This window comes from Salvia miltiorrhiza, chromosome 3 (assembly GCF_028751815.1).
Source record: "Salvia miltiorrhiza cultivar Shanhuang (shh) chromosome 3, IMPLAD_Smil_shh, whole genome shotgun sequence".
NCBI classification, from domain to species: Eukaryota; Viridiplantae; Streptophyta; class Magnoliopsida; order Lamiales; family Lamiaceae; genus Salvia; species Salvia miltiorrhiza.
In genome coordinates, this window is record NC_080389.1 from 53,661,000 (window position 1) to 53,674,799 (window position 13,800).

General features: G+C 37.1%; 2 long non-coding RNA genes across 2 annotated transcripts; both read left to right on the forward strand.

Moving 5' to 3' along the window:
* The first annotated feature begins 5,228 nt into the window (after nt 1-5,228).
* Nucleotides 5,229-7,963, forward strand: LOC131014395 (uncharacterized). Its single transcript, XR_009098192.1, has 3 exons — nt 5,229-5,400; nt 7,038-7,116; nt 7,713-7,963. It is a non-coding gene; the product is annotated as an uncharacterized LOC131014395 (long non-coding RNA).
* Nucleotides 7,964-9,550: 1,587 nt separating this feature from the next.
* LOC131014398 (uncharacterized) lies at nt 9,551-12,865 on the forward strand. Its single transcript, XR_009098194.1, has 3 exons — nt 9,551-10,061; nt 11,895-11,970; nt 12,568-12,865. It is a non-coding gene; the product is annotated as an uncharacterized LOC131014398 (long non-coding RNA).
* The last annotated feature ends 935 nt before the right edge of the window (nt 12,866-13,800 follow it).

Consider the following 13,800-nt stretch of genomic DNA (forward strand, 5'->3'; position numbering starts at 1 on the left):
GGGAATTTATTCTCAAGTAAATCTCGTGTATATAAATTGGAATTAGGAATCCAATTGATATGAGGAGAGACCCGAATCTATTCTAGATCGGAAAGTTAAAGTACTAAGGAATAAGTCGATACCCTTAGTAATAGTTCTTTGGAAGCACTATGATCAAGAAAAGGTGATGTGGGAACTCGATTCTAGCATGAATGAGAAGTACCCAGAATTATTTTCTGTGGTACAAATTTCGTGACGAAATTTCTTTTAAAGTGGATAGTATGTCATACCCCGACTTTTAATCCCTGATTAAGGGCTTAATTATTAATAATTAGGATTCGGCATCCATTTATAATAAAAACTGGTTTGATTTATCTGATGTGATTTAATCATTATATATGTGTTTTAATGTGCTTAGTTAAAGGAAAATTTTTATAAATGTGGTGCATAAGTTTTAATTGGTGAGTTAAGTGTATTTATATGAGCCACATGAATTTTAAATTATGCATGAAGTCATGAATTTTATCTAAATTTGATAGTACATGTAACACCCCGTACTTTTCCCTATGTTGTGAGATAGTGTCTTAACACTATTGAGAATACTGAGATGTCAGAGAGATTGACTGTCCTATTAAGAAAATAGGAATAATGAGTTGGAAATAGAGTCGAGAAAGAAAGAGTGAAAAACCTTGATAAAAAAAATCGGTCGGAGAGACGTCTAGTTTGTCTGTGTTTGCCGACTGCTTTGACGTGATATTATGTGAAATTACGTGACTGATTGATTATGTGAGTTTTGTTACGTATGTCATTGTGAGCAAGTTATTATGATTTTTATTTGAGGATATTAGCACTTGAAATTTTAATTAAGTTTCTAAAGCAAGTGCAGTTTATTTTTACCGAAAAATCAAAGAATGCCGGTTAATGAAAATATTTCCAAGCATATATTTTGTTTTAAAATTATTTTTCCTATGAGAGGAATATTATAATTGAGTGAGTGCACTAATATTAGTGCTATAATTATTTTATGTGGTCACATGAATAATTATGTATTGGTATTTTATTAATTAGTACATTTCCATAGTTTTTGTGATTTATTTTTGATCACCCTTCTCACACTATTACTTTAATTTCCCTACCATGTGACTAAATACCACAATTTGCCAAGTGTAGAGATTATTGAGAGAGTGTAGAGATTAGAGAGAGAGAGATCAAGGCATTAATTGCCAATATTTCCTTAAGATTACAAAATCCTCTTTAAAGATCACAAGATCATTTACAATCTTGCAAAATCCTCTCTCACTACTCACTCATCATTTTCGACCAACACCTCTCTCCCTCTTTCTCTCACTTTCCTCCATTTTCCTCCACTGAAGAGACCTTCGAAGCTTCCAAAAAAAAAAAAAAAAAAAAAAAAAAAAAAAACTCTAAAATCTTCCATAAACACATCCTAGCTATTTATATTCAAGAGAATCATTGAAGAAAGGCTTCCAAGCTAGAGTGAGAAAATATGAGTTTTGGTGAGAAACTTGGGTAAGTGATTCTTATTTTATAGATCTAGATTGTATGATGTTATATGCGAGTATATGATCATGATTGAGCAAGAAAATCACCCAACTTATTTCTATGAAATTTTCGAAAATTAGGGGCTTGAAACCCTACGAAATTTGTTGTTTGTTTTCTTGAATTGGCTTGAGTTATATGATGATTGATGATTATTGAGTTAATATATATGAATATCTTGATGATTAGCCATGAGATATAGATTTTTCTATTAGGTTAGTTTACCTAAAATTGGGATGTTGAGATCCTATGGATCAATTGATATATTGATGATGAATTTGAGTTTATGAGATGATCTAGATGATTAATGATGGATGAGATTGAAGCTTGAGGTTGAGAGGTGAAAAATGAAAAGTGTTAGTTTGAGGAAGAAGATGACATACATATGTATCTATATGTGATCTTGTTTTATGATGTTGATTTGTGCTAATTGGTAACCTAGGATGTTAGAACTATGATTTGATCAATAGGTTATACATGATTAGTGATATTTTCAAAAGAGTTTAGTTTAATAAAAAAAATTAAGACTTTTTGCCTATGTGTTATTTAAGTGAATTTATATATTTAAACACATTATCAATGAAAATCAATTAATTGCTATTTTGAAAATTGTAAATACTAAAATAAAAATTTATATATTTTCAAATTCATGTTTTGTTTATTGAAATTATGTCGTGGATATATATATATATATATATATATATATAAATAACATGTCTTTCAATTTCGATATTGGTCGTGCATCGCACGAATGGGCGTATACTAGTTGTTGATTATATGTGAAATTGCTTGAGTTTAGATTACTAGGATTTGGGTATTTTTGAATTATGAGATCAATGTTTGGATTAATGATGTCTATATGCTAATTGGACTTTATAAAGGACTATGGCATGATTAAATTGAGAATTTTGAATGAAATGAAAAGTGTTAGTTTGAGGAAGAAGATGACATACATGTGTATCTATATGTGTATAATGAGTTATATGATGAATGAGATCATGTTTGAATAATTGAGTAATTTTGTGCATGAAAATGAAAAGAGAATTTTAATGATGCGTTCATTGAAACGTTTTACTAGAGATTTGAAGTTATGATGTAAGAAGAGAGTCAAGATTTGAGTATGATGAGCATTATAATGTGCTTGAATGTTTGTGAGTGTTATATGTGTTTAAAATGAGCTTTAATGAGTTTCCTTGAAGGAATGTTGAGTTGAGTATTTTAAGAGTTTGAGATGAGATTTTGGTGAATTTCGTAGGCCTACTGACCTACTGTGATCGACGGTTTTTCAATGTCAAAAAGCTTTGAAATTTTAATATCAAGTCTCTACATGAGTCTTGAGAACATCGGTAAAATTTCAAGTCATTTGGACTTCGTTTACTATTTTTATAAAATACAAAACCGAAACTGCACATTACTACCGAGAGTTTCAGAGAGCAGGGGAAAGAGTCATTCATTTCAGTAGCTTCCTGTGTGATCTAGCTTTCCAAAATTTTATGGTATTAACCTTATTGTGTTAGCTAGATATCCACAAAATGTGAGCCCAGTTTGACAACATTTACTATTTTTCAAAAATCCAAGTTTTCGATTGCTCAAAACTGCCGAATATGGTAGACTGTAGTAAAACAGTCATGTCTCCTACAATACTTGGAGTTTTTTTTTTACTCTACTTTTTTTTTTATATGAAAATAGACTCGAAGACCTTTCTTTTGGTATGAGTCTCGAGTCCAAGAGGTTTCGGAGTAAGAACAAGTTAGATTTTGAAGTAGAGTCAGTGTAAAAACAGAGCATGTTTTGATGATGTTTGATTGTGTTTTCTTATATGCCTTATGTGATTGTGTTGTCTATGTGTTGAACGAGATTGAACGAGCCTTATATGAGAGATAAATCGAGACTTAGTACCATGATTTTCTTGAAACTTATCCTTGAACTTAAGGATTTGAGATGAGTGGAGAGTTTATATAGAGATGAGTAAAGAGATAGAATATGAGATATAGCATGAGTTAAGGCTTTATGAGAATGGATTTTAAAAGGATTAAAATGTTTTAAATCAATTCCTTTTTAATGGAGTTTAAAATGCTTATTTAAGTCATTTATAAATGAATAATGAGAAATGCGTAAAGAAGTTCGTAAATGAATCGCGACATGAGATTTTCAATTTCCCTAGTAAACTAAGGAGATATTATTAAGGAACAAGCAATGAACGAGACTCTCACCACCGAGTCACTACAACAATTGGAGAAGGAAAAAGTTCACGCACAAACAAGATATATACACCACCTCTAGATGGAGGTAAAGAAAAAGGAAATGGAAGGAAAGCACTAGAACTAAACTTAAGGTATAACCCAACCCCAAGGCTAGTAGGCTCAAGCTAAGAGAGTGAATGCTTTGGCTAAAGTGCCAGAAGCTACAGCAAGAATAAAGTTGGAACGCCACCACAATGGAAACTTAGAAACCCCATTAAATAATTATTTGAAAATGAGAAAATGAGTTTATATGGCAGAAGGAGTGCCATTAATCTTTAAGTGAAAGTTACCAAGATGATGAGAAAAGTTTGATATTAGAATTCCCTAGTCAAATCTGAGAAGGTGACTTAGGACGAAGGAAACAATTAAGGTAGTTCACCACTTTACTAAGATGAAGTGGGTGAAAGAATGTTGTTAGGTCCTGAACTGGTCCAACAGATGATTGAGAAAGTCGACCACATCAAGCAAAGAATCAAAGAAACTCAAGATAGACAAAAGTCTTACGCCGATAAACGCCGATTGGAATTAGAATTTAATGTTGGGGATCGAGTTTTCCTCAAAGTTTCTCCCTCAAAGGGAGTTATACGTTTCGGGAAATAGGGGCAAGTTACGACCCCGTTATATAGGACCTTTTGAGATCCTAGATAAGTTAGGCCTTTGTAGCCTATAAGTTGGCTCTGCCACCAAGCATTGTGGATGTATACAATACGTATAGCACCTCGCAATTAAGAAAGCATTTGATTAAGCAAGATAAAGTAGTCCTAGCCAGGACCTAAGTTGTGATGAGAAATCAGTCCAGATACTTGATCGCAAGATTCAAGTTTTACGAGGCAATAATATTGTTCTCGTCATGTAGTGGAACCATCACAGGATGGAAAAGGCCACAAAAAAAAAAAGATGAATGAAACGAATGACTAGTATCACAAGATAGAATACCAGATATGCAATTTCGAGGACGAAATTTTTATAAGGAGGGAGGGATGTAACACCCCGCTTTTTCCGAGCTAAATTTAGAATTTATTTTGAACTTAGAAGTAAGATGATTCACGCCGAATAAATAAAAACGATTTATTTTAATTCCAACAAAAATGATTTTCTTTCGTTTTGAAAATTTGAGTTATTTAATTTCATTGAGTTATTTAAATTCATATGCATTTCATATAGTTTTATTTACATAAGCCATTTATATACCGAACCTTGAAAGATTTTTACAGTCCCGATAATTCAACCTTGAAGAATTATTACAGTTTTCATAGTACAACCCGGAAGACTTTTTATTTTATTTTATTTTATTTCATCCACCTACTCCCACACCCACTACTCTTCACAATCTATGCCTCTTTAATTTTTATATCAAAACACTTTCGGCAAAAGTTGCATACTCCACCTTTCCACCTCCTTGACAGCCATGCCTCAACCTTCCTTTGCACCCAACTTCAGATTTGGCAGCTTATAATATACGTAAGGTACTTCAGCCAAATTCTTATATTCTCCATTCATAATTCCCACAACTCATTCTGCCGAGGAGGAGCTCATGTTTTTTTTTTTAAAACAGTCAAGCAGTTTCATAGCTTCAACATCAAAGCAAATTCATGTCTTTGAACAGAACATCCCCAAGGTTTCATCTTCTTCTTCTTTAAACTACATGACTTGTTTTTACAATATTGAATGAGACACGTCCATTACTTTCACACACAAATCACAGCCATACATACTCATATATGTGTTTAAGCAAACATATCAAATGTTTTACAATGATGAAAATCGAAAATGAATAAAAAGAAGAATAAAAATAGAGTCTTGAAGCTTTGTCTTGCTTTAATTTCGAACCTTAATGTGGTTGTTGGCTGTATGAGTCGAGAGGAGGGATGCGATCGGCGGCGGTGGTTCTCCTACTGCTGTCGGCCGGAAGTTTCAGAGAGGAAGAGATGGGCTGGGTACAGCTGAGGGTGTCGGCGATGGTGGCTTGGCTGCTGTCGCCGGACTGATTTGAGAGAGAGCTGAGGGAGGTCGGCGGCGGCTCTTTCCTGTGGAGGGAGCGGCGCTGCCGCTGTGTGCAGGTGGTTGAACCAAGCGAGAGGTTTGAAGAGAGTCGAGGGAGATAGAGGGCGCCGGTGGCAGCCCGCCTCATCTGCTGCTGCTGTCGGTGGTGGCGTGGTGGCCGCGACGCCGATGGATGGCGGCGGTTTTCGCTGCTGCTCACCGGAATAGAAGGGGGTAGCATCTGGTCTGGGCTGGGGATTTGTTGAGGTCAGGACGGTGGCGGCCTGGGAGTCACCGGTCGGCGGCAGCTTTTGTTGTTGCGTCGCCGGAGTCGGGGAAGAGAGCGGCTTCCGCTGCTCGTTGGCGGAAGTTAGAGAGAGAGGAGGCCGCTGCACGGCGGCTCTGCCCGCTGATGTCGGGCGGTGACTGTGACGGCGATTGCTGCCGCCGAGAGAGAGGGAGAAGAGGAGGGGCGTCGGGAGAGGCAGAGAGCGAGAGAGAGTGAGCGCCGCTGAGAGAGATTAGTGAGTGTGTGCGTGTGTTAGGTGGAGAAGAAGGGAGGGAGTTTTGGGCTAGGCTAGGTTTGGGCTTGGGAGTGTTGGGCCTAGGTTTGGGCTTGGGAGTGTTGGGCTTAGGTTTGGGTTGAATCAGTTGGGCTTTTGTTTTAATCTCTTTGGGCCGATTTTTAATTTTATTTAGCTGGGCCCGATTTATTTTATTCAGTCTGGGCCATTCATATTTTATTGAATTGAGCCTCATCTTTTAAATTATATGGGCTATTATTTATTTAAGCATGAGCTCTATTTCATCTATTTAAATGGCTTCCCTATTTTATTTAATTAGACTATTAATTAGTTTGATTAATTGTTTTTAAAGACTTTGGATTGCCTTCAATTAATTAAATTGGGCTTTCTTATTTTTAATTAATTGAACTATTATTAGTTTGATTAATTTAAAGGATAATTTTTATAATAATATTAAATTATTATTAAGTGCATATTTTAAGTAATTACTTATCATATGCTAAGCATGACATGACATTTCATTTGCATCATGAAATAAAAAGTATTTATGATTTAATTGGTTTTATTTATAATTCCAATTATTAAAGAAAGATGAGTAAGAATATTGTTGGTGTTCTTAACTCAAGAGAAATGTTTTAAATTATTTACTCATTAAAAACCCGGCTAAGTGAATCATAGAATGTTAAGCACTACACCATGACTTAAGATTAGATTCAAGGAGACCTATTAAGAATAGAATTTCTTGTAGGCTTTGTGGACCAAGGGGATTAGCACTACTTTCCCAAGACAGGTTATGTGATTATGATCTTCAGGCTTTGCCTATCCAGGTGGGCATTACTTTTACTATACGTATATAGAGATCCCCTGCGTGTCGTAGGCCTCTTATACGAATATATGCATGAGATGATTTTAACTGTTAATTTCAGTTTATTATTATGCCCAAATGATAAATGACTTTTATGAAATGAAAATGAAATGTTCATGAAATGAAATGAAATGTTTATGAAATGATTGACTGCCAAAAATGTTTATGTTTTTATATGTATCCTATCTGTGTTGGTTCGCCAACTTTAAAGGAAATCCAATTGGGATCCTATGCTAGACAAAGGTCGCTAGCTAGGGTTAACGTGTACACTTATGGAGACCGCGAGTCGCTTGCGACCGGTCTTGGCGTCCGTGGTAAGGAGGCCTCCTTCCCGGCGCGTGATAGAAAGGAACATATATGGATCATATGAAGGAAAATGATCGGCCGATCGACTTTATGAAAATGAAAGAAATATTTTAGTAAGCACAGGTCATTTAAGAAAACCCCTGTGTGTTACTGTTATGGCAGTTCAATTTATATATGTATGCATGTTGTATTTTCGGCTATGCCCACTGAGTATTTTTATACTCAGCCCTGCATGTATTTCTAAATGTGCAGGTTGAGCAGTTGATGGAATGGAATGATGTTGAGCGGGTGTTCCTTTGACATTTCAAGAAATGTAACCTTGAGTATACATCTTCATATGTATATCTCACACGTTTTCCGCTGCAAAACACTTTGATTAGGATAACTTTATGTTATGAAATTGTGACACGTGTTATTGGGTAACCCACCTTAATCAATTCTCATTTATGTGTATGTTTTATAAGTATCCAAATAATCATATATGATCCTAGCATTTTATCTATGAGTGACATTTCCATATACTTTAATGTTAAGTAATTGTCCATTTCCATTTCTTATTGTTCACCCAAGTCATAACTCCTGTTAACCCGTCATTGGGATAGTGGGCTGTGACAAGGGGTAGGCCTAAAAACAAATCCCAAAAGCATGCTAAGAAAGAAAATGAATCTTGTGATAAAAAGAAAGGTCATAGTATAGGTCAATCTAAGAGTAGATCAAAAGGTGGTCGTAAATGCTATAATTGTGGTGAACCTGGTCATTATGCAAAAGAATGCCCTAAGAAGAAACATGATAATGAGCATGCGAATGTGGCCTCTACGAGTGAGTCTTTGGGTGATGTGTTTGTTGTTACAGATGTAAGTGACTTGCATTTTGCGAACTCTGTGTCCGGATCTCTATGTGAATCTGAATGGCTTGTTGACTCTGGTTGTACCTTTCACATGTCTCCCTTTCGAAATTTGTTTTCAAATTATGAAGAGGTTAAGTTTGGTCATGTGTCTATGGCTAATGAGAAGAAGTGTAATGTGATAGGAACCGGTGATGTCTGCTTAAACTTTGCTTCTGGTAATGTGCTTACTTTAAAGAATGTGAGACATGTTCCTGATCTGTGTTACAACTTGCTTTCATGTGCTGCACTTGAAGATGTAGGTTTAGAGGGGAGATGGGGAAATGGTGTTATGAAGATCATGAAAGGGTCTTTAGTTGTGTTTAAAGCTGAAAAGAAAAATAACCTTTACATATGCCATGCTGAGTCTGTCTTTGATAATGTGAATTGTGTGAATTCTGTGCAAAATGATAAGACTTTACTTTGGCATAATAGGTTAGGTCACATGAGTAATAAAGGGCTTGAAATTCTCAAGAATGATGGTGTGTTTGGTAATGATAAACTGTCCAATGTGCCGTTTTGTGACTCATGTGTACTAGGCAAGCAATCACGAGTGCAATTCCCTGCTTCTTCGTACCCTAATCTGTCTAAGTGCTCCACTGTGCTTGAATACCTGCATGCGGATGTGTGGGGCCCTTCTTCTATTCCTACACATGGTGGGAATAGATATTTTCTCTCTGTGATTGATGATTTCTCTAGGAAGGTTTGGATTTTTCTTTTGAAAAATAAATCTGATGTGTTTGAAAAGTTCAAAAATTGGAAAAACCTTATTGAGAATCAAATTGGAAAGAAAATAAAAGCTTTAAGAACTGATAATGGCCTTGAATTCTGCAACAAATTACTTGATGACTTGTGTGTTGAGTCTGGTATTAAGCGCCATAGATCTGTGCCCTATACGCCTCAACAAAATGGGGTGGCTGAGAGAATGAATAGAACCTTGTTAGAAAAGGTGAGAAGTCTGCTCGCTATTTCTGGTATGTCAAAGAGTTTTTGGGGTGAAGCTGTTCATACAACTACTTATTTGGTAAATAGGTCTCCATCTGTTCCTTTACAGGGTCGATGCCATGAATTTGTTTTTTCTGGTAAGCCTATTGATTTGTCTAATTTAAAGGTGTTTGGTTGTGCTGCGTTTGTGCATCAAAAAGGTGATAAACTTGAACCTAGGTCTAAAAAATGTGTTTTCTTAGGCTACCTGTAATACCCCGTTTCCCTGAGTTAAATTTAGAATTTATTTTCGAAATTTAGAAGTAAGATGATTCACGCCGGATATAAAGAAAATGAATTTATTTTTAATTCCAACAAAAATAAATATGATTTACAAAAACATTTGTAAATTTAGTTATTGAATTTATATGCATTGCATATTTATTTAATTTAGCTTTCAAATATTTTCACGAACTATTTATTTAAGCGAACACTGAACGATTATTACAGTTTTCATAGTACAACCCGGAAGATTTTTATTTTATTTTATTTTATTCTCACCTACTTCTCTCCCTCACCTAACACACACCCACCTACCCACCTACTCCCTCCTTTTTGCAAAGTTAACATCACTAAGACACTACCCACTCCCACCACCAACTCCCTGCAAAAAGCATGCCTACTGCAGCACACCCACTGATATACTTCACCCATCCCCTTCCACTTCTACTCAATCTCCCACACAATTTGCCATATTTCACTCTCACAAGGAAACCCAACGAACAAGTGCAGAGGTAAGAACTGCAATCATAATTTCATAATTTATTTCTTACAACACAAACTCTCCACCTCAATGAATATACCATATGTGAATCAATTTCAGCTACCACACAAATTCAAGCAAACCGACCCAGCCGAAACCTTTCTAAAGGTTTTACTTCTAAATCCTTATTCCATTTTATTGTAGTTCTTAATTGAGCCAAAAGCAAGGAGGCATAAGCATACATTCATTCATCTCATCGTCAGTGCATATCTTTTATGCATATCGAATTGAAGCACAGAGACACAAGCATACATTTATACATCATTCGAGTAATAAAAAAAAATAATTTGAGAAAAAGTTTGTAGCTTTGAATCTCCTTATTTCCATACTTGCTGTGTCGAGTCGGGTTGCTTGGTTGCTAGCTGAGAAAGTCGAGAGAATGAGGGAGAGGCCAGGGCACGACGGCTCCGCCGTTGCTGTCCGGCCAAGGGCAGGGACGAGGGAGAGTCGAGGGTGATGTTCTGATAAAGAGAGAGAGAGGGATGAGGAGGCGGTGGATGGTTTTTCTGTTGCCGCTGTCGTTGACGGTTGAATCGAGTCGGGAGGTGGACGGAGGCACGGCACGGCAGCGGCGCTGCTGTCGCCCGGCCACGGTGAGAGAGAGGGAGCTAGGGCTCGGGCGCCGCTCTTCGCGGTGGGATGTCAGGCCTGTTTCAGCCGAGAGAAGAGAGAACCGAGGGGTAGTGGTTGTCGCCGTTGCTCCGGCGAGCTCCAGCGGCCGTGAGAGCAGTCGAGAGAGGAGGCCGCTGCACGGCGGCTCTGCCCGCTGATGTCGGGCGGTGACCGTGACGGCGGTTGCTGTCGTCGAGAGAGAAACCGAGGGAGACGACGGCGGATCTGCTGCGAGGACGCCGGAGACAGCAGCGCTCCGCGGCGGTTGCGCCTGCTGCGTGAAGGAGAGAGGGCTGGGCGGCGCAGCCGCTGGGTGCGTGTGTTTGTGTAGGTAGAGGGAGAGGTCCAGTCGCCGGCTCTTCGCCGGAGGAAGGCTGCGTGCGCTGCTGCTGCAGTTGAGTTTGGCGAGAGAGAGTGAGATGGGATGGGGGCGCCGATTGAGAGATGTGTGAGTGTGTGCGTGCGTGTGTTAGGTGGAGAAGAAGGGAGGGAGTTTTGGGCTAGGCTAGGTTTGGGCTTGGGAATGTTGGGCTTTAGGGTTGGGTTTTGAGGGATTTGGGCCGAGTATTTGGGCCGATTTTTATGAGTGATGGGCTTCGATTTTTAAATAGATTTGGGCTGCGATTTTTAATTAGTTTTGGGCCGAGATTTTTTTTATTTATTCTGATTGGGCCATTTTCATTTAATCAACTGGGCCGATTTTTATTTAGTTATTGGGTTGGGGTTATTTATTTCTTTTGTTGGGCTGCATTTTAAAAAAAAAATGGTTGGCCCTTGTATTTTTTTTTTATTATTTAAATGAGCTATGCAGATTTTATTTAAATGAACTGCACTATTTTAATTAATTAGACTTATTAAGTTTGATTAATTATTTTTAATTTGCATAATAATATTATATTATTATTATGTGCATATTTTAAGTAAATTACTTATTATATGCTAAACATGACATGATTTGCATTATATTTTGCAATAAGAATAAAAAGTATTTAATTGGTTTTAATTATAATTCCAATTATTAAAGAAAGAGGAGTAAGAATATTGTTGGTGTTCTTAACTCAAGAGAAATATTTTCAAGTATTTATTTATTAAATTTTGAAAACCCGGCTAAGTGAATCATAGAATATTAAGCACTACACCATGACTTAAGATTAGAATTTAAGGAGACCTATTGAGAATAGATTTCTTGTAGGCTTTGAGCATCATGAGGATTAGCACTGCTATTCCGATTCAGAGATAACGTTAAACGACAGGCATTGCCTATACAGGTGGGCATTACTTTTACTATACGTATATAGAGATCCCCTGCGTGTCGTAGGCCTCTTATACGAATATATGCATGAGATGATTTTAACTGTTAATTTCAGTTTATTATTATGCCCAAATGATAAATGACTCTTATGAAATGAAAATGACATGTTTATGAAATGAAATGAAATGTTTATGAAATGATTGACTGCCAAAAATGTTTATGTTTTACGTATGTATCCTATCTGTGTTGGTTCGCCAACTTTAAAGGAAATCCAATTGGGATCCTATGCTAGACAAAGGTCGCTAGCTAGGGTTAACGTGTACACTTATGGAGACCGCGAGTCGCTTGCGACCGGTCTTGGCGTCCGTGGTAAGGAGGCCTCCTTCCCGGCGCGTGACAGAAAGGAACAGATACGGATCATATGAAGGAAAATGATCGGCCGATCGACTTTATGAAAATGAAAGAAATATTTTAGTAAGCGCAGGTCATTTAAGAAAACACCTGTGTGTTACTGTTATGGCAGTTCAATTTATATATGTATGCATGTTGTATTTTCGGCTATGCCCACTGAGTATTTTTATACTCAGCCCTGCATGTATTTCTAAATGTGCAGGTTGAGCAGTTGATGGAATGGAATGATGTTGAGCGGGTGTTCCTTTGACATTTCAAGAGATGTAACCTTGAGTATACATCTTCATATGTATATCTCACACGTTTTCCGCTGCAAAACACTTTGATTAGGATAACTTTATGTTATGAAATTGTGACACGTGTTATTGGGTAAACCACCTTAATCAGTTCTCTTTTATGTGTATGTTTTATAAGTATCCAAATGATCATATATGATCCTAGCTTTTTATCTATAAGTGACATTTTCATATACTTTAATGTTAAGTAATTGTCCATTTCCATTTCTTATTGTTCACCCCAAGTCATAACCCCTGTTAACCCGTCATTGGGATAGTGGGCCGTGACAGAGTGGTATCAGAGCGGTTCGTTCGCTCTGACCCTAGAAACCTTATTCTAAAGAGTCGAGTCTAGTTTGATTCTTTAGACTTACACGGGTTCATATGGCACCGCTCAACATTCCATTGCATCGTGCTCAATCAAGGAAAGAAGGTAACTGCAGTTTCAACGTTTTAAAGATGTTAATGTTCTAAAATGCTTCATGAATATGTTTATGTGAAGAGCATGTTATGATGAAATGTTGAATGTTTTGCCTTTCATGGCATATTTTCGCAGTCTATGATGTTATGATCAGATGAATGATAGAAAAGTGACATGTTTTCCCAGAGAACATAGATTGCTATAAGATGCATGATTACAATTTCAAAAGAACATAGACTACTAGATTAGTAGGATATCTCTACAATCTAGATTCTTAAGGTAATGATTTAGAAGAATGAAAGAGAACTTAGAACGTCTCAGCTCCCTTAAGAAAATGATGGTTCTTTTGAACTACAAAGATGAATGGAAAGATATGTACGAGGTAAAGGAAAAACACAGAATGACGATACGCGACGAATTCAAGGTAAACGTTGCATCAAAGGTTGAACCATAGTCTCTACGTTCAAATGTTCAAGTACGACGGAATATCAAATCGACTTTTGCTACAGGATAGATTTTATGAATAGAGTATTTTGCCTGTGTACGTATGTCTGTGTGTATATGTCTTAAGAGAGGTTTGGGGTTTGAGATCAATAGGATAGGGAACCTTAAGATAAGTTTAGTTGTCATGATGAACTTATGCTTTGTTATGTATAGTATGTTCATGGCTCTCCAAGTTCGGGACGATGTTTCCCGTGTGACTGGGAGGTGATGATGTTGGACCTGGCCAGTCCACATG